At 35.8% G+C, this 26,882-nt stretch overlaps 1 pseudogene; it reads right to left on the bottom strand.

Annotated features, from left to right (window-relative positions):
- Positions 1-1,094: 1,094 nt before the first annotated feature.
- On the bottom strand, positions 1,095-3,379 carry LOC125663784 (uncharacterized; annotated as a pseudogene).
- Positions 3,380-26,882: the final 23,503 nt, after the last annotated feature.

The following is a 26,882-nucleotide window of genomic DNA, read 5'->3' as shown; positions in this document are numbered from 1 at the left end:
GATTTTTATAAAAGTTTTATAACCTTCGCTTTTGAGTATGTATACGATTTAGAGAACATAGTTTGAGTCTGAGTATGAGAATGTACTCAAAAAAGTTTTATAACCTCCAGGCCAGGTTGTTTGTTGTTTTTACCAAAAAGACTTGGTTCTCAAAATTATAAAATAAAATGTTTGACATTTACAATGGTCTTTTTCCTTAAAGAAGAAAGAAATTTATATATTGCATACAATATGAGGACTAATTTTTCAAGCAAGGTCAGAGGCATAAGTCCAATTTCTATTCAGTGTGGAAACTACTACTTTTAAGGGGGCTCTAAAATGCCAACTAGAGTTTTATTAAGGTAAAAAAAAAAGTTTTTGAGCCTCCTTGATTGCAAGTGCACTTTATGCATTATGGAATTAATGAAATTTACTGCTATATGTTATGCTCTTAAGCATTCTTTACAACTTTGCTTAGTTGAAACATCATGATTTTATAAAATCTTTGAAAAGCTTTTGCATTAGTTACTCATTATTCCAACTAAGATTTGAAAATGGAGAGTGGTAAATAAGAAGGGTACTTTTCTGTCTTTATTGCTATGGTATAAGCAGAATGGGCAAGTACTCTTGTTCCTGTGGATAGTAGTGCTGTGTGTTAATTTTTATTTCATGTCATCCATGTTGTATAATAATGACAATCAGTTCATTTGGTTCTTCATATAGCTTTACTGTGAGGAAAAGTAATTTGAGGGTGGGGTTCAGCCCCTTCATTTTCTTATAGCTGGAACAGTGCTACGTGACTATAAAACTGAATATTTTATCAAAGTTTATTCCTTTTATTAATCAATACGTCAAGAAGGTGAACAGGTGAAGCATAATTTTATTTCATAAATTGAACAACACAACATAGATATTCACATACACAAGTTTTTGGTAATTATCAATATTATAGCAAGAAGGTGAACAGGTGAAGCATATATTAATTTCCTAAGACGAACAGCACAATACACAATAAATAGTCACAGACACAAGTCTTCAGCACTAAAACATAATGCATTTGGAATACAGCTTATGAGTCAATAATTCCAAGAGAAGAAATGTCCTAACAAAGGTGATCAATTTTTACTTAATGAGTTTGTACTGCACTGTTTCAGCACTTGCCGGAGACTGTCACTCTGTTTGGCTGGTTGTTTGGTTTGTTTAACACTCAGTTTGTTACGGAGCACACGTGCCACTGCAAACCCCCGAACAGTCAAAAATACATTCACAATATCCTCCAAAAGTGTTGGGAGGTCATTGTTTTCACAACCATGGAACACTTCCTTAAAGTAGTGATTCACCATGAAGGAATCCAACATGTGCTCCTTCATCTTGCAGCTGTTGAATGTCTCGGACTGAATTTTGTTGAAGTCAATGATCTTTCTGATGGAAATTTCCAACTCGCGCACTAGAAGGTAGAAATTATCTGCTGGTCTCACTAGGCCTCCCCGACTGTTCTTTGTGAGCCACTGATCATACTGGGTACGAAATAGCTGCAATAATGTAGCCCTCTCTGATTTTTTTTTTTTTTTTTTTAGGAGAGGGCTACAACTCCTTAGGATCTCCGTAATGGTGCAAATGCGGGAGTGATTCACTCCCGCAACATTTGCGCTCATTCTAAACATTTCCTGACTTTCTTTACGTAAATAAAATGATATTCTATGTTTCTTAGTCAATATATAAATTTACAACCTGCAACTTAAAATTTGTAAGGCTCTATTCTACCGTTTTCAACAATTTCGATAAATTCCAATTTCTCGATTCATATTTGTGCGCCATGTTTGATGTACTGAAGTATAAACTTCCGATTGTCAAGTCATTTGCATATGCCATATAAGGTAGTATTTACATCAATGGAAAAGTATGGAGGCGAAAGCTATTTCGTCGGTATTGAAAAGGTTTGAATTTAATATCAAGTTAAAAACCGAACAGCAGAGTGAAAATTCTTTCTGCAACAATATGATTTTCCTTTCTTTGTCGAAGTGGCTCGAGTAACTACATTTTCGCGCTGATTGTCAATGCTTAGGTTTTTCATTAGATCCACCTACGAGATCTCGCGATAACAAGCATGGCGGAGCAGACGAAGAATTTTGCATGCTGTACATTGTATTTAATGAAAAACACCTTTATTAGACATGCCCGAGCACAAAATTGGTACTCCTTTTGGTGTAAACAACATTTGGGACTAATACACAGTTTATTATCGGTTATTCATAAAATTATTTTGCACTATTACGGAGATCCTATGGAATTGTAGCCCTATCCCGAAAACGTCAGAATTAAAAAAAATTGGATAGGGCTACATTATTGCAGCTAGGTAAGAAAACTTGCACTACTGGTCTTGCTTGTAAGTCTGTTAAGAAGGTATTTCTTCTGTCATTCGAAAGCACTTCTTCTTCAAGTTTGCCGCTATAAACCCAGATATGTAGAAAAGGATTTTCTTGTCATAGGTGGATATATGATATGATAGTTCCTCCGATATTTTCTTGTTTTCTTCCAGAAGATTTCCAAACATTTCACTTGGTATCTCAAGAATATAGTCCTGGAGAAAGTTTATGATGTCTTCTCTCTTCTCTTCACATCCCTTTTCCATGAATAGGGTAACACATTCCCTTTGCACAGAAAAAGACAGTCTCACTTCTCGAAAAGAAAAGCTCCCTTTCACTGGAATCACTCAAGGAGAGGCTGAAGATATCTTTGAGCTGGCTGAGGAAAAAAACATCCAGAAAGTTTGCTTCAATGCAGAATCTAGCCAACATCTCCATACGATTGTCCCCAAACAACTTGTACATGGGATTATCGCACATCTTTTCCAGTGTTTTCTGACTAGCTTCACCATAGATTTTCCCGAAGTCCACTGATGATGCAGTAGCAAGTGAACTGGGGTCTTCTTTGGCCTTCTGGGTTATTCGGTAGTCACCCGCTGCAAGAATTACAATAAAACAATCATAATATTTTTCACATAAAATTGTTTATTCAATTTTTATCAGATTGTCAAATTTAAGCATAAAACATCAATTCACACAAATATACTGAATCAGTAAATCTCTTTTAAAACAACATACTATAGAGTAATTTATAATTGCACATGTATCATTTTAATTTTTTTTAATAAATAAGACTATGTTTCACACAAGAAATATAACATAGTGTTACTGTACATACCTTTTGTTCTGCTTTTTTTTTTGTGTTGTTTGGTCATGTGCCCTCGGAATCCTGAAACGGATTTCAAAACCTTCTGGCAGTCTGGGCATTGGTAACTTGGAACCTCTGTTAGGCATTGATTCTCTGCTGAATCCTTGTCCTCGTGGTCTGTATAGTCCCCTAAAAGTTCATCCAAATTAATGTCATTATCCCAAGACAGAAAATCTTCTTTACTACACATTGTGTTTGAAAATCTTGTTCACATAAAATGTGGAAGTAGTGGTTGCAGGTCAACTGACTTGTAACAATGATTATTTGGGTACACAACTTTGTGCTCATCATTATTTCTTTCAACATGCTTAAAACAACAAAGACGTGGGAAGTTTACTACGCAAGTGCTAAATAAACATAGGTAACCCCCGATATTTCTTTGATCGCCCTAGCACTTATGCTATCAAAACAGTACTATAATTAATTTATGATTAGTAATTGGCTACTATCAACATGCACTGTAAAAATTCATTGTCTGCAGGAACAATGCAAATAATATTTCGGTCGTTTCTGTTCAAATTTGATGGTCAATTTAACGTGCTAGTAAAAAATCAGAACGAATTTTTGATAGCGCAAGAGATTAATTAAAGTACTTGTATCACTAATCTTGTTTTATCAACACAATAATTATTCCCTACCTGCAGAAACTGGATGGGGAAAAAACCGGAATTTTCTCCCTCATGCATAGCTCTTATCCTTGAAGGAATTTGGCTCCACTTTTTTGGCACGCTGTTTTTTACTATATTTAGCTCTAAAGGTTCATAGTTATTTCGGATTTCAAACATTTCGGTTGAGCATCACTGAAGAGACATTATTTGTCGAAATGCGCATCTGGTGCATCAAAATTGGTACCGTATAAGTTTTACATCTGAAATACGCCATCTTACATCTCGTGGGGCTCATTTGCATATGAATGGGGTTGTCCGAGAGATCGCGAGACTTGCGATAGTTGCCTATCCCGTTAGTATATAGGTCCCTGGTAATACAAAGCATCTTAATTTTGCATAGTCACAAATTTTAACTTTTAGATGACACATTTTACCACAAAAATGCTTGAAATGTGAAAGATATAATAAAATTAGATCAATATCCATTTCTTTTGAAAATTTCGTAAACAATAACATACTGCAATCTTTGTTTACAACACAAATAATAAACTCTCTAAAATGAACTTCTGTGATAATATATAACCTTAATTTTTATGTGAAATCTTTTAAATACATTAGACAGTAGATTTTGATCATTAAAAATGAAAAAGAAAATTTTGATGAAAATCGTGAATCTGTGCCTTTAAAGTGCAAAACAAAGTTTGGAGGAAAATCGTGAATCAGTCCCTTTAAATGTCAATCGTCTCAATTTTCAAAAAAAAAATTGTATTGCACGAAAATGTGTTCTTTAATTATTTAACATATGTAAACAAGTTATTCAGAAATATTCGCAAGGTAACATGCTACAGACCGTCAAATGTTGCTGTGGTGTAAAGTATCAAAATAGTAAGCTGACTTATCTCCCTTGCCTGATGACGTCAAAAGAGACCAGCCTGACGCAAAATGTGTATTTGTTTATACTAACAACTGCGGGTTTTAGCTGTCAAAATGTTCAATGTGCTTGCATTCAACTGTAATGTAGCAAGTCGGGTATTTCTATATACTTTTGTCTAAATGATCAAACGTTCAGAAAGACTTGGCTGTGAAATTTACACCGAGAACACAGAACTCGAAGTTGTTTGACAATCATTTTATGTGATTACGGGGGTTGATGAGGATCAGTTTCGTTATCGTATACACTCTACTTTGGCAAAAACTAATGCCCGGATTGGGTTTATGAAATTAAATCTTCGACCAGATGCAGTTTTAACTATTTTTGACTACAGACCAACTGCAAGGACGGCGAAGACGAGGAAATTCTGCAAAACGTTTACTGTATAATGACGGTACTTACATTTAGTATAAACATGATCTGATTTGTTTAGAAATGAAATTTGACTATGAAATATTCATGTGAAGCTCTTCTGATCAGAATCTTTTTCTCTGAATATAATTTTAGATGAATAGGTCTCCAACTTTATATGCTGAAAGTTGCATTATCAGACACCCCCCCTTTTCTTTTTTAAAAAAAAATGTTCAAAGCAAACGGTGGAGCGATATTGAAATTACAAGTTTTTTATCTGGTGAAATAAACCAATTTTTACGGTCATGCAAGAGTTGGGAGATGATTTTTTTTTCAAATGAAACACTTGGGTTTCCTTAAATCGGCGACAAAATTTAAAACAAATGTTAAGTAAAGTCATAGACACATATTATATGTCTATGGTAAAGTGATAGTAAATTATTCTTCATATAGGCCCTAATGTCGCAAATTTTGTTGTAAAAGAATGTTAAGTAGCCATTTATATTTATCATTATATTCACCTGTTAAACTGAAATAGCTTCAATAAATTCAAAATACGGCGCTCACGATGTGTGCAAAGGAAATTCTGATCTGGCTATAGAATATATCCGAGTCAGGGTGGGACTTGGGCACATGAAACCAAAGGGGGATGAGGGGTCCCACCTTCTTTGTCAGTCAACCTTCAACTTGACACCCCCCTCCTTTGAAAAAAAAACCCGATCCTGCGTGCCTGCATGGAGTTAGAAATAGCGCAAGTAATAACTATCTATATTTCTCTTATTGTCATCACATAATGTACTCTGAAATTATCATACATTTAGCCTATCGATTAACCAGTCAGTATTATTTCAACCGATTCGGACCTTGATCGATCTTCTTCTTCGTCGATGTGGCTGGTATTTGCATTAATTATGAGTTCAAAGTAATATCCTTGTATAACAAACTATGGTTCCCCATTCAAAAAACTCCTCCAGTTGCGAATAAATCGTCTATTGGTGTGCTTTTGTTTTGATTTGCAAATAGGAGTGTGGTCTCTTGTGACATCACAAATTCAGGAAATCAGGAACGATAATCGGGTAACGATTTTCTATTCCGACTACCTTTGCACTTCAATTTCTTCGAGTTAATATCACTATTAATCTTAAAGCATTTTTATGAGGAGTCTATGAAACAAAGTTGATAATTATGGAGAGAAAAGGTATTGTTAAAAACCGTCTCCTATGACCTTTAATGTTTGTCTGCACCATGTTTAACTAGTGTGCTCAGATAATGCCAGGACATAGGTGATATAAGAAGTCCATCCAAGTGCTTATGATCCGAGAAGCGGTTGTGGTAAATATACAAAATATATCTGCTATGTGCTCTTGCAATGAACCCAATCTGAGTCTTATACACACCAGAAGAAATTCATCTGCCGGTCGGAGGAAACGTTTTCTCCCTGGTTTGTGTCCATCAGTTTGGTGATAAGCTGGTATGAGTGTGTTAGCACATCTTTGTTCTCCTTCCCAGTAATAAAGTTTGTCTGCACTATGTTTAACTAGTGTGCTCAGATAATGCCAGAACATAGCAAAAGATACAAAACCAGTGTAAAATCTTGTTTTTTCGTCGTTGTATCTTAGATCCTCTGGTGAGATATACGGTAAAGAATCTTGTACACAAGCACCTTGCAACACTGGAGAGGGTTCTCCTACTTGGATATCTTTACTCTCAAACTTTCTTTTAGTCCTCAATGCTCAAAGAGAAATGTACAAAGGCTCATGATATAATTAAAGTTGATCCAAACAAAATGGGGGAGTAGATAAAAATACTCTTCTACATTTGTATCGGTCTCTCTTCCGGTCTAAACTAGACTACGGCTGTATAGTATATGGTGCTGCAAGAAAATCATATCAAAGCCCTCAATGCAATTAACCATCAAGGACTTCGACTGTGCATAGGAACTTTCCGAACCTCCCCTGTAGATAGTTTGTATTTTGAGACCAACGAACTACCTCTCGATCTACGTAGAATAAAACCTAGTTTACAATACATTGTTAAATTAAAAGCTAACATTGACAATATCCTGCATTTAATTGCGTTTTCATCCGCACTTTGAACATTTATAAGGCAAAACCAAGATGTGTATAAAATCAATCCGTCTACGAGTTATAAAACATACATGATTTTATCTTGCCTTTGGACATCGTAAAACCCTCATCACGTTCTGTAATACCACCATGGAAATTACTCAAACACAAAGTAGACACATCACTTTCTGAAAATAAAAAAATCTGAAATAAATTCCGTTACTTTTAAAATAAAACATTCTAAACAATGTACAACTGATATCTACCGGGTATACAGATGGTTCAAAAGACCAAAATAAAGTCGCTGCTGCTGCAGTAATCACAAACGACGTTTTTCTGTACGACTTCCGAATGAAGCAACAATTTATACCGCCGAAGCAAAGGCTGAATTATTCAGCATGCGTTTGAGTATAGTAAAATTTCTAATGACGAACAATTCACTATATTCTCAGACTATTCATTTCTACAGTCAATAAACAACATGAATATTGATCATCCATATATTTTAGCTATTTAAAACCGCTACTATATTTTTAACTAAACAAAGTAAAATTGCTGAGTTCTGCTGGATCCCAAGTCACATTGGTATCCATGACAACACCAAAGCGGCAAAAAATGCACTTTAAGATGATATTGTACACTTCAAAATTCCCAACACTGATTTGAAATATTTCATAAAACTATATGTAAATTCTCTATGGCAAATATATTGGGATTTCTGTGACACAAGTATTCAAAACAAAGTAAACAAACCGTGTAACATTGTAATGAAACGCCAAGACGAAGTGATTATTTCAAGAATACGCATCAGACATTCAAAATTGACCCATTCTTACTTACTAAAGCATGTTTTAATATGAATATACATGTAATTAGGCATGTAGCATCGCAAGGGGGTGTCGTAGAAAATGTTGACTAAACAATTGTCTGCAACCCCCCCCCCCCCTCCCCCCAGTAACTCGTGCTGTACTGTAGAGAATTTACAATTTCTGGAATTATTGTAAAAATTAAGTGCAATTACTGACAAATGATATCACTGTACAGTAATATTAGTCATTTAATTATATCTATGTGTTCCTTGTTTGATTTATCGCAGTCCTCGAGATCTTTAAATCAGGATAAAGATGTCTTTGACGTATCAGCAATTCTTTATTTTTACATTTCATTGATATTTTCGACGACCAAAACACAATGAATATGCCAGAATGTACATGTGCAACCAACACATGTACATTATTAACTTATAATCAGTTCACACTGCAGACAAAAAGCTGTACATAAGGTGGCAGCGAACGGAAGGAATTTGTATCTTTAATGTAAACATTCGGTTTGCTTACGTGTGATTCATTCTTTTGAAAATCAATGTATTTTTTGCGACAAAGTACTATAATTTCTGTTGTTACTACATGCACAGCTGCTTGTTGATACGAGCGAAATCTGATCTATAATCCCCACCCCTACAATATTTGTCTAAAAGACGCAGTGTTAAATTACATGTATATTGGAAATGTAAGGAGAGAAAAGGAGCACCCCCCACCCACACACGATTTAGGATTTATGAGTTTTGTTATATTTCTTTTTTTTGTTGGTTGCTTTATAGGAATTTGCAGATTAAACATTTTCTGCGGCACCTTACGATGCTACATACCTGATTATATTTATATAAAACATGCTTTCATTGTGCTTTTAATGCCAGTGTTTTTTTTTTGCCCCCCCCCCCCCGATTACTCCTGGAATTCTTGGTATTAATTGTATCATAACTTGGTTAGAATTCCATTAAATTTGACGACATGTACAGTTTAAAGTGTTCTATATAAAATCGAAGAAACTAAACCTTGTTTTTATTCAGATATGATATGGTCTGTTAAAACACTTTGGTACCATACGCTGTACTATACCTTGTTTATTGTTTTGTTTTGAACATATTTTAGTGATCAAATCAAAAGGCCACCTCTGTCGGCGCGGGTTCGAATCCCGCTCGCGCCGGTAAGTGAGAAAGTTTCCCAGTTTACTTTCGGAAGGTCGGTGGTCTCTTCCCAGGTACATTGTATCTGGGTTCTCTCTTCCACCAATAAAAACTGGGCGCCACCAGATAACTCAAAAATTGAGTGTGGCGGAAAAGGATTGGGAACAAGTGCTAACAACTAGACAATTAGATGAATCTAAAAATTTCATCATGTTTGTTAATAAAGCGTGGGACCACATCGATAAGCACGCCCCCATCTTCCGGTAGCAGCAACTGCAAGTATGTAGGTCATTTATCTCACCCATCTGTTAGAAAAACTAAATGCATAGTTCCAAATTTAGAATCCAGAATTTAAATTTCATTATCCCCGGGGGTAGAGGTCCCAACTCCAGGGTGAGGTCAAACTTGGGTGTATAGGGTTTGTGTGGAAAACATTTCAATACAATATTTTATAATGTTAATGATATTAAATTGAAAACTAATTAGATATTTAGAAAGAGTAGGTAGTCCATTACTACAATAATAAATTTCAAGACCTCAGGGGTAAAGGTTTTTGATATCGGGTTGAGACCCAAATGGTTAATAATTAAATGTGTTAACAATTGAATATTTTTATCTTCTTGATATCTACCTTTAAATCCTTTTCACATTTGGTATGAAGCTCCGTTGTGACAAGGGTGACATAAATTGTAAATTTCAGACTTCTGCACCCCAGAGCCTTAGAAGCAGGACAAAAGCGGCCAAAATTTTATAAATTTTCAAAAATCGTTTTTATTTACAACGGTACAGCTTAATATATAAATATATAGTGTTTATATGTAAAACATGAAAGGCAAAGATAACGAACAGTGATCAATATCATAACTCCTATAAGCAATATAAAACAGAGAGTTGGGCAAACACGGACCCCTGGATATACCAGAGGTGGGATCAGGTGCCGAAGAGGAGTAAGCATCCTCTGACGACCGGTCACACCCGCCGTGAGCCCTATATCTTGATCAGGTAAACAGTTATCCGTAGTCAAAATCAGTGTGCCAAGAACCGCCTAACAGTTGGCATGAAAAACGTCAGACAGCATTTGACTCAATGATACATGTAGGTTGTATTGATAAACTAGATCGTTATAACGACCATAGAATTTGCGAAATGCTGATTTTAAACGTCATTAATATCGTTATATATACTGGAATCAGGTTGTCCGTCCGTCTGTCTGTAGACGCAATGGTCTCTAAAGTATTATCCTTTACACCTACAGTCACCACATCATACATATGGACTACCCATGGGACGAAGATGTTCCCTATTAACTTTGGGTTCAAAGGTCAAGCGCACTCCTAGAGAAGAGACTACCCAAGGCTTTGTCATGCCTTTTCTTTTCTACACTCAGGAAAGAGGTAATTTGTACCTATTAACAACACCCTTTGGAGATTGGGGTAAGTGAGGGGTATTCTTAGTGAGCATTGCTCACAGTACCTCTTGTTGTTACTAAATTGAAACCAAATGAATATTTAAAAAGAGTAGGTCGTTTACCAAAATTGTATATGTCATGATCCCAGGGGTAGGGGTTTTGTAATGAGGGTGAGATCAAAATGGTCAGTTATTAAATGTGTTAACAATTGAACATATTTAATTCTCCATAACTACTAATGAACAAAAGAAAAACACATATTAATCCGGATCTGGTTTTAGTCTTTACAAAAATCTCGCCCATGATCGTTCCAGATTGTCACCAATGGCTATATGACTGTAATTGATTGTATTTCAATGCCTTTAATATGTGGACATAAGCATAAATTTTTAATAGACCTCTTACAAAGATGTATTAACATGGTGCATGTATTTACGCCTTTTGAGCTGTATATGATATAAGATACCACAGACTCTTCGTGCTTGGATATTTTATTAACGGCAACAACCGGTCACGATAGCGCATTGGTAGAGCGTTCGCCTCGTAACTGGCAGGTCGTGAGTTCGAGCGCCGTTCCTGCCACGGCAGGTCAAACCTAAGACGTTAACAAAGGTAGTGATTGCTTCTTCGCCAAACGCTTGTCATTTAGAAGTGGGGTCTTTCGAATATGACCTTATTACGGCAGGGGTTGGCACGCTATAGAACCCACACTGCTATGTACAGCGCTAAGCATAGGCTTTCACCTAGCATAGGCCTTCACCTACAACTGGTGATGTCTCAATATGAGTGAGTGATTGATTGATTGTATATTGTTAAACGTCCCTCTCGAGAGAATTTCATTCATATGGAGACGTCACCGTTGCTACTGAGTGAAAAATTCTCATCGGGACGTAAAATAAATAAACATACTAAGTAATAACTCAACTTTATGACAGACGGGATGATTTCAGCTTTGTCAGCTTCCCATATTTATGTAGCAACCCTGCATATGGTGTTTATATTCGATGCGCATGAGCTTGTTCTGCGTATTATCACTTATTAAATCAAGGCAGTCTACTGAAAAACAAGTTGACAAATTATATGGTCTTTAAAATGATCAGGTTTGCTAATACAACCTGTCATTGGGTTAAATGATGTCTGACGTGTTTCATACCGATTGTTAGGCCGTTTCAGCACACTAATTGTGACTACGGATTACTGCGTTTACCTGATCACGACATACGGCTCACGACGGGTGTGTCTTGCCGACAAGGGATGCTTACTCCTCCTAGGCACCTGATCCCCACTCTGGTATGTCCAAGGGTCCGTGTTTGCCAAACTTTTCATTCTGTATTAGTTATGAGAGTTATTAGGTTATAGGAGTTATGGAATTGCTATTCTTATAATCTAGTCTTAATTACTTTCAGGCTAACACCCTTCTTGTTCCCGTGAGAATCCCGGTTAGAATAGGTCCTCAGTATCCATTGCTTGTCGGAAGAGGCGACTAAATGGAGCTGTCCTTCGGATGTGACCACAAAAACCGAGGCTCCGTCACAGCAGGTGTTCACGATAAAGATCACCCCCCCCCCCCCTTGCTCAAAGACCATAAGCTCCGAGCATAGGCCCAAATTTTTCAGCACTTCACCGGCAATGGTGACATCTCCATACGAGTGAAAGATTCTTGAGCCGGACGTTTTGCTATATGCAACCAACCTATCGTGATATACATTTTGTTTACAGAACATTTATTTCTGGCAAGAATAGAGAACAAATAAAATACATATATACATGTAATGTACATCTTCCCCAGAAATGAAGTACACCGATTCTTCAGTACTTCACCAACAGTTGAACTATTTTTTCAAAAGACATTCTGTACCGACAAAGACGATAATTCTTGTATGGCGTGCTTTTTACCCCATCACACATGTGCTTCCGCCAAGCAACGCAGAATGAATGATCAATGCCCTTGGAATAAAATCTAATACCACGACGAGGTAGATATTGAAGGACAATGTACTATTTATGATCAGTTTGAAATTTTAAACAAAGTTCAAACCTTTTATAAAAAATAGATTCGGAACTTATTGACTTAGATCTCAATGATATCATTGATCATTCTGAAATTAAAAAACGTGATGAAAAATCAATAAACGCCCTTGAAAATGATATTGTAGAGAGTGAAGTTTTCAATGTCCTAAAAAATATGAAAAATAATAAGTCACCAGGTAGCGATGGTTTCACTGCTGAGTTTTTAAAATTCTTTTGGAAAGACTTAAAATGTTATATTTTAAGAGCAATCAATTGTATTTTTAAAAACAAAGAACTGCCAATTTCGCAAAGACTTGGTATTATTACATGTATACCCAAAGGTGATAAACCTAGACAATATTTAAAAAACTGGCGTCCAATAACTCTGTTGAATGTCTTATATAAACTAATATCTGGATGTTTAAGCAACAGGATGAAATCTTCATTAGATGTAATTATTTCAGATACACAGTCTGGTTTTATGAAAGGTAGATATATAGGTGAAAACACAAGATTTATTTATGATTTAATGTCTTATACTGAATCCAACAACATACCAGGTCTCTTAGTGCTAGTTGATTTTGAAAAAGCATTTGATTCAGTATCATGTATAAGGTATTGAATTACTTTGGTTTTGGGAAAAGATTTGTTGAATGGATTAAAATTTTGAACACAAACTTCAAAGCATTAGTTCTACAATATGGACATTTATCTGACCAAATTCATATTCAAAGAGGTTGTAGACAGGGCGATCCCATTGCTCCGTTCTTGTTTCTTCTTTGTGCTGAGATCCTTGTGAAACAAAATAAAGACATAAAAGGTATCACCATCTCTCAAAGAGAGCATGAAATTTCTCAATATGCCGACGATACTTCGCTTGCCCTTGACGGTTCACCGACATCATTGTTTGCAGCTATAGATACTTTGGATTTCTTTTCAAAATTATCTGGGTTGAATATAAACAGTTCTAAAACAAAAATTATTTGGATTGGATCTAAGAAATTTTCAAACCAAGTCTTTCACCATCCAAGATGGAAGCTAGATTGGGGATCAACAAGTTTTTCTTTACTTGGTATTCAATACTCAGTAGATTTAGAATCTATCACTGAAATAAATTATGACATAATTCTACCAAAAATCAAGTCTATGATTCAACAATGGAAACGAAGAATTTTAACCCCCATTGGTCGAGTCACTGTTGTAAAAACTCTTATTTTACCTAAATTTAACCATATATTCATTTCTCTTCCTACTCCCAATACAGAAAAAATTTCTTTGCTGTGTAAAGACGTTTTTGAATTTATATGGAAATCAAAGTGTGACAAGGTAAAAAGATCTGTAGTTACCCAGGACCATCTCTCTGGGGGTTTAAAGATGGTGAACATTGATAACTTCATCAAATCATTTAAATGTTCTTGGATGAAAAGACTGGTAACTACTAGTGATAAACCTTGGTTAGATATATTTTTTGCCATTAATGGAAATGATGTAAAAATTTTGTGAAAAACCTTTTGGATTTTGGAGATTCATATATTTCAAATGTTCTAATGAACAAAAATAATATTTTTTGGAATGATGTTTTTAGCTCATGGCAACATGTTATGAAGAAAATAGATCAAGATAAGAGTATGAAAAATAAAATGTTCATTATTCCAGTATGGTATAATTCAAACATAAACATTGGTGGTAAAGGTATTTTTATAAAGAATTGGTACCAACAAGGTGTTAAAATTGTTGGAGATTTTTTGTCTGATGAATATACTTTCTTATCAAAATCTATGTTTAAACAGAAGTTTCATATCCTTGATATAGATGTGATGCAATATAATAGTGTTATTTGTGCTCTTTCGAAATGCTTCAAGATTTTGAAAATTGAGAGGACCTGTATGTTAAAAATTTGTCTTCCTTATTTACCATTTTATTTTGAAAATATTCTGCCAAATGTCAGATGTACAAATATTATTTACAATTGTATAAACACAACTGAGGTAACTCCTACTTCAATACCAAAGTGGAATGTAGAGTTATCTCCCCATGGTGTCAATGATATATGCATAAAGGATGCTTTCAAAGTTTGTTTCAAAACTACATCAGATTCCTCTGTACAGTGGCTACAGTATCGACTTCTTCACAGAATTCTTCCTGTCGGCTACTATCTCAAAAAAATTCAAATCAAAACATCAGATGTTTGTAACTTGTGTAAAAAAGAAACAGAAACTATTCAACATATGTTTGTGAGTTGTAATGAGGTACTGGATCTTTGGAGAGCTTTAAGTTTGCATATTTACAGGACTACTTTAAAAAGGATTGGTTTTACTTTTGAAAATATAATTTTAGGAGAATTACCACTTACTAAAGACAACATGAAAATTAACTTTATTATTTTGTATACTAAACAGTATATTTTCAATACCTCATTACAAGGTAAAACACTAAGCATTTTAGGTCTTTTGAACCATTTGAAAATAAAATACAGTATTGAAAGGTGTTTATCTATTTACAATTCCAATCAATTATTTTTTGAAAAACAATGGAATTTGTGGAACAATATATTTGAACCCACTGAATAGTATATTTTTTACTGCATTTTTTGTATAAATTTATATATTTTTTGATACTATTATAGCAACCTCAATAATTATGTCTTTGGTATAATTTCAGTTAATTTTGAAATGTATGAGTGGAGTATGAATGGTTGGTATGAGTGATTATATATCCATTGTACATTTTACCTATAAAAGTATATAATATGATGCACTTAATTTCTATTTGTACAATGGACAATGCAAATAGAAAAAAAAAAAAAATACCACGGCGAGGATAATTCCACTTGACTACGTTTTTGCAGAGAATTTACAATTTCAATGTAAAGAATGGATATGCATATAAACTGAATTAGAAGGAGAATATTTCATATCATTATATGATTTGTAAAAAGTTTTGAAAATCTGAAATACATGTACATATATATGTGAGGCGGATTCGAATCATGGCAAAAAATAATCACATCTTTTACTGCCAGTGGTTCAGCTGATTGAGCTATGATAAGCACAAATAATACTCGTGTAAATATGTACTAGGTTTTCGAAAACAGTTCCCCTAATTTTATTGCCAGTTTTTCGTGAATTTCGACCACAAGGCAGGAGTGCCCTCAAAACACTATCGTAAATTGTTCTTAAAAATGTAACCTATCAAAAGGAAATCTTAGGGGATAGGCCTGCCTTGAACGAATTCAAAGCAATTCATGTCAAAATCGGTGATAAAATGGGGAAAGTGGTATTTAGGTCAACTTTCAAGGTTGATCAATAGATAATAAATCGTTCGAATTTTCATCTACATGTATGTACGACAGAAAATAACTATAGAGATTTTTTTTTTATAACAATGTGACTTTTTACCGGGAAATGGTTCTCTCTTCTTTTGGTACATGTACAGTGTATGAAGCATCTTTGGGACAAGGGTGACATAAGTTGTAAGTGTTATGGCTTCTGTGTCTCTGGGACCTTAGCGACGGGGTAAAAACTGGAAACAATTGACCAGTATTCCGAAATTTTATTCTCTACAACCACACATATATAATAACAAGAGGCCCACATGCCTTGTCGGTCACCTAAATACTAGTGATAAAGTATCACTACTTCCATGGGCTATGAAATCTAGAAAAAAATTCCTATTCTGAATATCTAAGCTAAATTCTAATGTTCAGCAACAGTATAAAACAAGATGTGTTCTTAAAACTTCACTGCCTTCAAAAGTGCATACATTATAAATAATAGGTGTATTTAACATTACAACATCAAAACATATGACTAATAAGGACTCATCCTTAAGTCATAACCCTGGGTTTTGATTGAAATTAACCATTTTTTGTACATCCTTTTCTGCTATTCTTAAGTATGGATTTAGAATTCATACAGTATCAGCAAACTTACACATAAATACTATATACAAAGTGTTGCACCACCCTGGGGTCAGAACCCTTACTCCGGGGATCATCAAATATACTATTTTGGTAAAAGACTACCTGCTCTATCCATTTATTTTCAATTTAGTATCAACAGCACTAAAGCAGATGTTATTTAAGTGTTTTACACATAAACATATACCAAGTTTGGCCCTGCCCTGGGGTCAGAACCCCTACCCCGGGAATCATGAAATTTACAATTTTATTAGAGCCCTTCCTGCTCTCCATCACCATGCATTTAGTTTTTCTTACACATGTGCGGTTCTTGAGAAGAAGATTTTTGAAAATTGGTCAATTTTGGGCAGTTTTTGTCCCGCCCCTAAGGCCCCAGGGGTGCAGGAATTCTGAAATTTACAATTTATGTCCCCCTTGTTCCAAAGATGCTTCATACCAAATATGAAAAGAATTGGAATGATAGTTATCAAGAAGACGTTAAAAATGTCTATTGTTCACACATTTAATAACTGACCATTTTGGCCCCACCCTGTTACCCAAACCCTTACCCCTGGGATCATCAAATTTACAATTTTGGTAAAGGACTACCTGCTCCTTCTAAATATCTATTAAATTTCAATATAGTAGATTTTGCCCCGCCCCTAAGGGTGCTGGATACCTGAAATTTACAATTGATGTTCCCTTTGTCTCAAAGATACTTCATACCAAATTTGAAAAGAATTGGAGTGGTAGTTATCAAGAAGGTAAAAATGTTCAATTGTTAACGGACGACAACCGACAACTAAAAGCATAGTGATGTCCAGCAGGAAGGTCTCTACCAAATATAAATTTCATGCTCCCTGGGGTGAAGGTTTCGACTCCAGGGCTGGGCCAAATGTCGTACATATATAGTGTACATGTGTAAAAGATTTAAATATCTTCTGATATTAAATCGAAACTACATAGATATTTGGAAGGAGTAGGTAGTTTTTTACCAAAATTGTAAATTTCATGATCACGGGGTGTTGCTAAAACGCGGAATGGAACGAAAAACGGAATAGAATTAAAAGTTTCATGGTCCGAATTACATCATTTTTTTCCATCTCGTAAAAACGCTATTTAAAAATCATCGCACGTATGTAGTTATGAGGCTGTATGACATGTCATACATTATTTCATCTGTTTTAACCAAACTTATTTAATTTTAAATTGGTGTTTACAAATAACCGCGTCACTCTGCCATTTCAAGTGACAGTCACGTGACCAGTTCAACCTTTCAGATCACCGGTGGTCTTACAGTACCGTGCCATAAGTTTAATGGAAATGAAAATATCAAATACCTCTTAATAATTCGTTGTTTTACGCTCTCTCAGCCTTAAAACTAGACAGTTGCGTATGAGTTAATACATCAAGTTGGGATTGCCCTGACACGCGTGGGTCTATTCATAGACGTCTAACACTGTATAATTTATCCGTTATCTTTTTTCTCTTTCATATTGTTGTTTTCGGGGTGGGACTAATATTCAATGGATATACAATTTGAAAGGAATGGAATTATAACTCAGTATGTTTATTTTATTTTTTTTTTCTTTATTTGTGAAACAACATACTGTCACAATCGGGGAGGGGGGAGGTGACAAAGCTGGGAAGAAGGGAGGGGGGGGGGGCAGAAAATGACAAAGCCGGGTACCACAGACGTTTGCTTGACATTTTTCATGGTAAGATTGATTGATTGTATCTTGCTTAACGCCTCTCTCGAGAATTTTTCACTCATATGGAGACATCACCAAGACCGGTGAAGGGCCTCGAATTTATTCATAGTAGGTTAATGGTTTTAAAATACTTATGCAATGGTATACATGTATATGAAGTGTATGAAAAGGTGGATTACTTCCCGATCTCTCTGTAGTTTCTGTTGGTCATAATAAGCCTTTTGATTTTACGAAATGTTGAACCCCCTCTCCCTCGTAACATAATTGAATACATTTTCCGGTCCGTTCAACGCTTTAGCAACACCTATGGTCACGGGAGTAACAGTTTTAGTTCCAGGGTATGGCCAAAATTGTTACAGTAATTATTTTCTTTATTATTTGAAATACTTTATCAAATTTGCTGATACGTGTAGGTAAAAAAAACTGACTGCCTATTTTGGAAAAGGGGAAAATGACGTACCAACATTGTGAATTTTGAAACCCGAGGGTTTTGACTCTAGGACAGGTCCAAATTAGTTACATCGTGTTAAAGTTACATGCACATAAAGTATGTCATTGGTATAGACACTTAGTTTTAAGAACACGTCTTATTTAATATCAGAATTAAGCTTAAGATATTGAGACATGAACACTATATCCAGGTCATAGAGTTGACATCACTGAAGAGACATTATTTGTCGAAATGCGCATCTGGTGCATCAAAATTGGTACCGTATAAGTTTTATATTATGACCCCTGGGTCGAGGCCTCTGCTGGTGGACTGTCAGTCCCCGAGGGTCTCTACAGCCCAGTAGCTAAGTACTTCGTTACTAGCTTGAATATACGGATATATATTTAATTTCTGTGATAAAATTTAGAAATTCATTTCAAAATTAAGGATTATCTCCCTCATGCATAGTTCTTATCCTTAGACGAATTTGACTCTACTTTTTTGGCACTCTGCTTTCCCCCAAAATAGCTCTTAGAGCCTACAAGTTTACTGTTATTTCGGATTTCAAACATTTCGGTTGAGCACCATCACTTAAGAGACATTATTTGTCGAAATGCGCATCTGGTGCATCAAAATTGGTACCGTATCAGTTTTACATTTACAAAATGTATATAGCGCTTAATATAATCAAGACAAGTATCTTAAAGCGCTTTCCATGTATAAGAATAAAACCAAACTAAAACAAAGAACAATAAATCCAGGGGTCCGTGTTTGCCCAACTATCTATTTTGTATTGCTTATAGGAGCTATTAGATTGATCACTGTTCGTTATCTTCACCTTACATAGAAAAGGGCACTAAATAATACTAAAACTGAGGTTAACATAGTAACATTGGGGGGGGGGGGGGGACATAAATTATCCTTAAAATACCGAATTACAAATTAAATGCAAGTTTAAAAAGATGTGTTTAATACGAACATCCAACGGGAGACAGTTCCACAGAGTTGATGAAGAAACACCAAACAGCCTTCGCCATACATACTTGTTCATTAACAAGTTCGTTTTAGATTCGTTAGAACGATCGGTCCTTTTACGTGGGAATGAACACCGCACGCTTAGTGAACGATGAGTGAATGCACGTAGAACCCAAGGAAAGCTAACGGGAAAATGAGAAAGTGGTGCATCTCAGGTATTGTATTCTACATTTCAGATCACAAGGTGATAATTACATATTTCAAGCCAGCTTCAATTCTCGCCCATAAAAGGACGCGCTAATAATTGCTTTTGATATCTTCTGCAGAAATTGTCATTGTCGTTGTGAATAATAAGAAGTGGACGTCGGGAGAAGTCACGCATCCGTTTAGGTATGTATTAGTTACGTTAAAGAACCTCTGAAATATCAATCCCAAGTTAAGAATTTTGATCAATGAATATGTGAAATGATTGAAAATTTGTGTTGAGGCATATACTTAAGGTAAACACTAATGTACTTGCATTTATGTTCAAATAGAGTTATGAGATCGAATGGTGTTTAAAATTTGAAATTAATTTCAGATGAAAGTTGATTTATAAATATTTTGAAATAGATTATAACTTTGCTAGATTTAGCTACCTAGAATAAGACATTTACGATTACAAAGCCAACTCATCCACAACGGTATGCATTGATTGATTTTATATTGTTTAACGTCCCACTCGAGAATGTTTCACTCATATGGAGACGTCACCACTGCCGGTGATGGGCTGCAAAATGTAGGCCTATTCTCGGCGCTTATAGCAGGGAAGGATCTTTATCGTGCAACACCTGCTGTGATACAGAACCTCGGGTTTTACGGTCTCATCCGAGTACTGACAATTATCAATTCTTGTATGTCTATTGTCAATTCGTTCGTCTCCGTTCCTTGTCCATTTCTCTTTCGGCCAACGCGTTCCTTGTCCGGCGAAGTTTGGTTTATCCGTCGGATAGTTTTGACATGTTCAAAACTTGAAACGGACACCACCGGACTATTATGGAGTCCGCTTAGTGTACGGTAGCTATACGTTATGCGTTTTAATTGAAACACGTGAGTTTCATGTACTTGTCCAGTTTGCATCTGTAAATGTCCGGTGTATACAAGTCAAGGCCGGACTACTACCGGTCATGCAGCGGGTCAACCGAAGATGTAACGGACATCAACCGCATGTTAAGGATAAAAAACGCATGAAACGGACTGAAAGAATATTATATCAGTTTATCACGCGTCCCACGTTCGTTTAATCCGATATCCAGACGGTAATGTCCGTTAATAGTCTTCAGATATCTCTCCAGATTCACACGGGTTTCTACCTCCGAATTCTACCTCTGAATCTTGGAACCCCGTGGGGACCCGGGTTAGAATAGGTCCTCAGTACCCCTTACTTGTCGTGAGAGGCGGTCCTTCGGACGAGACCAAAAAAAACAAAAAACAGGTCCCGTGTCACAGCAGGTGTGGCACGATAAAGATCCCTCCCTGCTCAAAGGCCATAAGCGCCGAGCATAGGCCGAAATTTTGCAGCCCTATACACCGGCAATGGTGAGATCTCCATATGAGTGAAATATTCTCGAGAGGGACGCAAAACAATATTTAATCAATCAATCTGATTCTTGGACAGTCTGCTGATCCACAGCATTGTCAATGACAGAGGGAGGAGATGGGGTCTTGTAGCTTTTCTCCGTGCCCTGCTTTTAACCTTCCTAAAATTTCTTGATCTTCCTTTAGACACTAGTGGGTCTTCATCATATTTTACACATACACTAACAGGTCTTCATCATTTCTACACAGATACTGACAGGTCTTGATCAATCAATACTCATTGTATTATTTTCAACATGTATACATATATTGTATTTATTTTGCAGGTTGAGTCATGGAAATGGAAATTTTAACTCAAACATCTTCAGAAATTAAGTTGGTTGTGGTTATGTTAACAATTTTATCTGTTGTTGGAAGCATTGGCAATAGTTTGGTTCTTTATGGCATAGCCAGTATCGTGAAGGGAAAGATGCACAAGTTCTTTATCCAGAGTTTAGCATGCATCGATCTTTTAACTTGCGTTATCACAATACCTGCAACGATAGCTATGGAAGTAATGAAATTTCACGTTTCCTTTCTCCCAGGGTGCAAAATTTACCATTTTCTGCTGACCTCAACCATTCCCCTCTCGGCTTTTCTAATGGTTGCCATTGCAGTTGAGCGATATTTTTGCATCTGCAAAAATGTGAATCAAAACATTTTGAAATCCAGGGCAAGAGTAGGGGTAATTGGCATTATAGGTGTGTCAGTTTTGATTGGAGTTCTCTGCAGCTTAAACTATGGAACATTTCCATTCGAGATGATCAGCAATGATGTCTATCACCACACCCCTCAGACTGCATTGCAACTTGACAACAACTCAACTACCATGCTGAATACGACAACAAATCAAGAAAGATCAAGAAATACAACTCAGAATTATAGGAAAGTTATATTATGTGGCCTTACGACCGAGTTAGGACAAGATTATTACCATGTCACCGAAAAAATTTATTCCTCCATGTTTGCGATTTGTGGTCTGACCGTGGTTTTTGTTTACTTGCGCATCTACTGTTTTTTATTGTCGCAACGAGGCAAAGTCAGAAAATTTTCTGTATCAACAACGAAGAAAAACGTAGACAGTAGTTTATGTCTAAAGAGATGCAAGAACAGAAAAAGAAATAAACATATGAAAATTTGCCATTTCTCAGAGCTGTCAGCTTCGTACAGGAAACGAAAAGAAAGATCCTATATGAGGTACATAAAAATGGCGGTTGTATTTGCAATTGTTGCATTTGTTTTCGTGTCTGCCTTTCTACCCGCATGGATGATGAAACTGAAAGTGATTGAGTTTAACATATTTGTATTTTACCTTTACTTCGTATACACTGTATGTAATCCATTTATTTATGCTTTTATAAACCCAGCGTTTCTGACAGCAATCCGAGAAGCACCAAGGAGGGTTTGGTTCTGGTTGAGTTCAATATCAGTATAATACGAGCACTTATCCTGCTCCTGATAAAAATCTCGGAATTTCATTGGCTGAAACCAATGTTACATAAAAAGATGTTATGTTTCTTTTCAACATGCCCCTTCCACGTGGTTTACTGACCACCTGTGTACTATGACGTCATGAGAATACATATACCCTGCCACTGGAGTCAGAGCATATTATGACGTCATAGGTATACGAAAACAAATGAACTCATTTTTATGCCCCCCTTCAAAGAGGAGGGGCATATTGGTTTGCACCTGTTGGTCTGTCGGTCGGTAGACCACATGTCCGCTCAATATCTTGAGAACCATTCACTTGATGATATTGATATTTCACATGTGGGTTAGTTATGAGTAGAAGACCCCTATTGTTTTTCAGGTCAAAAGGTCAATCTACTCTGGACATAAGAATATACTGACCACTCAATGTCTAGAGAACCCTTTGCTTGACAGACATCAAACGTGTTACACTGGTATATCTTTAGAAGATGACCCCTATTGATTTTGAGGTAATAGGTTAAGGGTGAAACTGGACATTGGAATATACTGTCCACTCAATATCTTAAGAACCCTTTGCTTGCCAGACATCAAACTTGGTACACTGGTACATCTTCAGGAGAAGATGACCCCTATTGATTTTGAGGTCAAGGGTCAAACTGGACATAGGAATATACTGTCAGCTCAATGTCTTAAGAACTCTTTGCTTGACAGACATCAAACTTAGTACATTGGTACATCTTCAGGAGAAAATGACCCTGTTGATTTTGAGGTCACATGGTCAAAAGTCAGTGGTTGAATTGGACATAGTAATATATTGTCTCCTATATTTTAAGAATTATTTGCTTGATTGACACCAAACTTGGTACAGGGTAAGGAGTAGATGATCCCTATTAATTTTAGGTCACATGGTCAATCCACTCTTGACAGGGTAAGGAGTAGATGACCCCTATTAATTTTAGGTCACATTGTCAATCAACTCTTGACATAGGAAGATATTGTCTGCTCAGTATTTTGAATTGATGATACTATTTTCAATTAAATGATGTGTGTGTATAACCCTTTTCAATTTGCACCATTGGGGCATATATGTTTTAGAAACATCTCTTGTTGAATTTACAGTTTGTTGAAAAACTTGTTTTTATCCCGTTGTTGATGGTTTAAATGTTGCAGCAACTTTTTGATTGTCGTACGTTTGATAAAGTATCTCAAGAGTACATACATTGTAGTCATTTATTATGACAGTTGTACATGTGCATTAGAGAAGCATCAAGAATAAAGAATATCAATATGCCTTTGATTATTGTATACATAAAATCATCGACAGGATAAATTCGTTACGCCTCGCCCAATATGTTTTTTCAAGGACCCGATATATTTCCGTATTACCCCTTAAAGTGTCCACATAACTAATAATAGTCTTGAAGGGAAAGGCAACCCAAAAGATTTTTACATGATCAATGATAGGATTAATCATATGATAAAGATTTATCATACAATTCTGTTGATATATGGCCTAGATAAGGTTCAGTACTAATTTGAAAACGTCAAAAATTGAAATTCCCGCTATCTCTATGATAGAGGCTGCCATGATGTGTAATTCTTTTGTATTCAAGACCACTAAAATCAATTATTTTGACGTCACACCGTCTGTTCCGGTTTTGATGAGATTTTAAGATCACCCGCAGGTGCTTGGGTTCAGGACCCCCCCCCCCCTTTCCGAATAAGCTACATGAGTTGATTTAATTATTTTTTTCTTGAAAATATTCCTAATGCATGTCAACAACGTCTTGCTTACCCATAAAGTCCAAAATAAGCCCTTTTTAAAAAAAATACCCTCACTGGTTATTATAACAGAACTTATAATAACCAGTGAGGGTATTTTTTTTAAAAGGGCTTATTTTGAATTACATGTATTTTGGACTTTATGGGTATGCAAGACGTTGACATGCATTAGAAATATTTTCAACAAAAAGTTAATTAAATCAACTCATGTAGCTTATTCGGAAGGGGGGGGGTCCTGAACCCAAGCACCTGTGAGATCATCAAAGATGTGCATGTGGTAGATTTTACGAATAAATAGGTTGATGCCTTCCTAGCAAGCAGTTAATTACACTAATGCGAAGGGGAGATATGAAAAAGGTTGAGTTTTTTCTCTCGAAATTCCCGACTCAATCAAGTCATTTGAAAAGAAAAGACTACGTAAACTGTGGATCCATCATTCGTGTAATGACAAGTTGAGGTTCAAGGCATTTGTATGAAGAACGTTTACCGTCTGCCTTGTCTGCAACTCGACCGAACGTCTTCTTTTCTCAATTTCTTCTTGCGAAAGAACGGGCTCAAATCTATACGGCTCCAAATTTAATCGTTCATGACTTGTCATGTTTACAGTGCTACTGATGAAACTAGAACTGTCCTAATGGGACTAATACCCCCGCGGGGCATATAAGATGATGGGAAATATTTAATGCAAGCACATTGGATATTTTCACATTATCTACAGGGCAATCAATGTGAATGCAGAAGTGTATATTGTACAGTACAGCAGTACATGAAATATTAAAAATATGCTTAATATAAACAATTAATACTATTTGGCACATTTTATGCTGTATGATTGCAAATCCCTGGTCAACTCTTCTAGTCTTTAGTTTATATTCACTTTGGTAAAGATCATTATGTTATGCCAACTTTACTTTGCCATTGATTTTGTCAGTAAATAAATGATATTAAACAGTGCGACATTTAACTCTGGACACGACAAAAGTCCGGAGTTTCGCCAACCCTTTTATTAAGGATACAAATAAACCCTTCACAAAAAAAGATGGGATTTTATGTTCACAAGACATGCACCAACATTTACACTTGCACCTATTGTAGTTTTTAAGATATTTCACCTGAAATCAAAAAATCCCATGGGATTTTGGAGGGATTTTTAATCCCACTTGGGGGATTTTCACTCCCACAAAAAATCCTATGGGAGAAAAAATATAATTTCTCCCATAGGATTTTAACTCCCATATTTAAACTTAATATGGGATACAATGTCCCATAGGAGGAAATGTCCCATAATGAACATGAAATGGCAGTAAATATCCTATTTGAGCATGAATGGGAATAGATATCCCAAATAAAACACAGGATGGGATTTTTATTCCATGAATATAACAATAAAACAGAAAATTGTATCTTAAAAAGTGTTGTTTGTCATGATTCTTAAAATGTACTTAAAAGCCAAGGCATGGCATTAATTTTTAAATATATATAGTAATTATAAACTCTTATGTGTAGGCCTATGTGTTTGTGAATAAATGTCTAAAAAACATGAGAGATAATAAAAGATATTAGAGCTCTGCATTACTAAACTTTTCCCCATGCAATTTTAATTGTATACATATAACCCTTGCACAAAAATATCCATATAAAATTGGACGGGACTATATTATTGCAACAAGCAGACAAGAACACTATGAAATACTCATTCACACACGGGCACTGTAAGTTAATGTAAATATATAGTATGTGCATGTATAAATATATATACATGCACATACTACATGTATCTATTTACATCAACTTCCATTGCCCGTGCATTCACATGCAGTTGCTCACATTCACTATTCACAACCCTTCATATGTCGTCAGGTACTAAAATATGTTCACAGGAACCGGTAATTTTGTCTGTATTAATAATAGTGTGGGTATATACCATATACCGTACCATCCCCTAATCAGCTGCTATTGGGGGGGGGGGGGGGGGGGGGGGGGGGGGGGACCTACAAGGGCTGATACTTCACTCAAAACTTCGTTTCAAAATAGTTCTTAAAATTATCGTCACCCACCATCCTTGTGGTTTTATAAAGGGTAGCAGTATTATTACTACAGATTAAATTACCAGTTCCTGTGATATGTTGTTGAATTACGGAATAGGCCTAGCTTACAACTTGTTTACATATTCTAAAATTAGTGTTAAGTGCTTACGGTGAAACATGAACTCTGCTAGGTGATGCTAAGTTGTTTAGTGAACCGAATCAGACATCTCAAATAAGATTCTCGATTATTTAACAACACAAGAATCGTTTTACAAAATGCATGCTTCGGTCCATCTTTCCCTCCCTTCTACAATCGTATTCATTCTCAAGTCAAAGTACTTTCTCCGATTGCTACCTTTACATTAAGCGTCGAAAAGACTTTGACAGGCGTGTCCGAATAAACGGTTAACAGACGTCTCGACTCTAGGGAAGTTCGGCTCTAAGTGTTCTAAAC

The sequence above is a fragment of the Ostrea edulis genome, chromosome 1 (genome assembly GCF_947568905.1).
Source record: "Ostrea edulis chromosome 1, xbOstEdul1.1, whole genome shotgun sequence".
Classification (NCBI taxonomy): Eukaryota; Metazoa; Mollusca; class Bivalvia; order Ostreida; family Ostreidae; genus Ostrea; species Ostrea edulis.
Note: the sequence above shows the minus strand (reverse complement) of the source record. Positions and strands in the feature narration are given on the sequence as shown.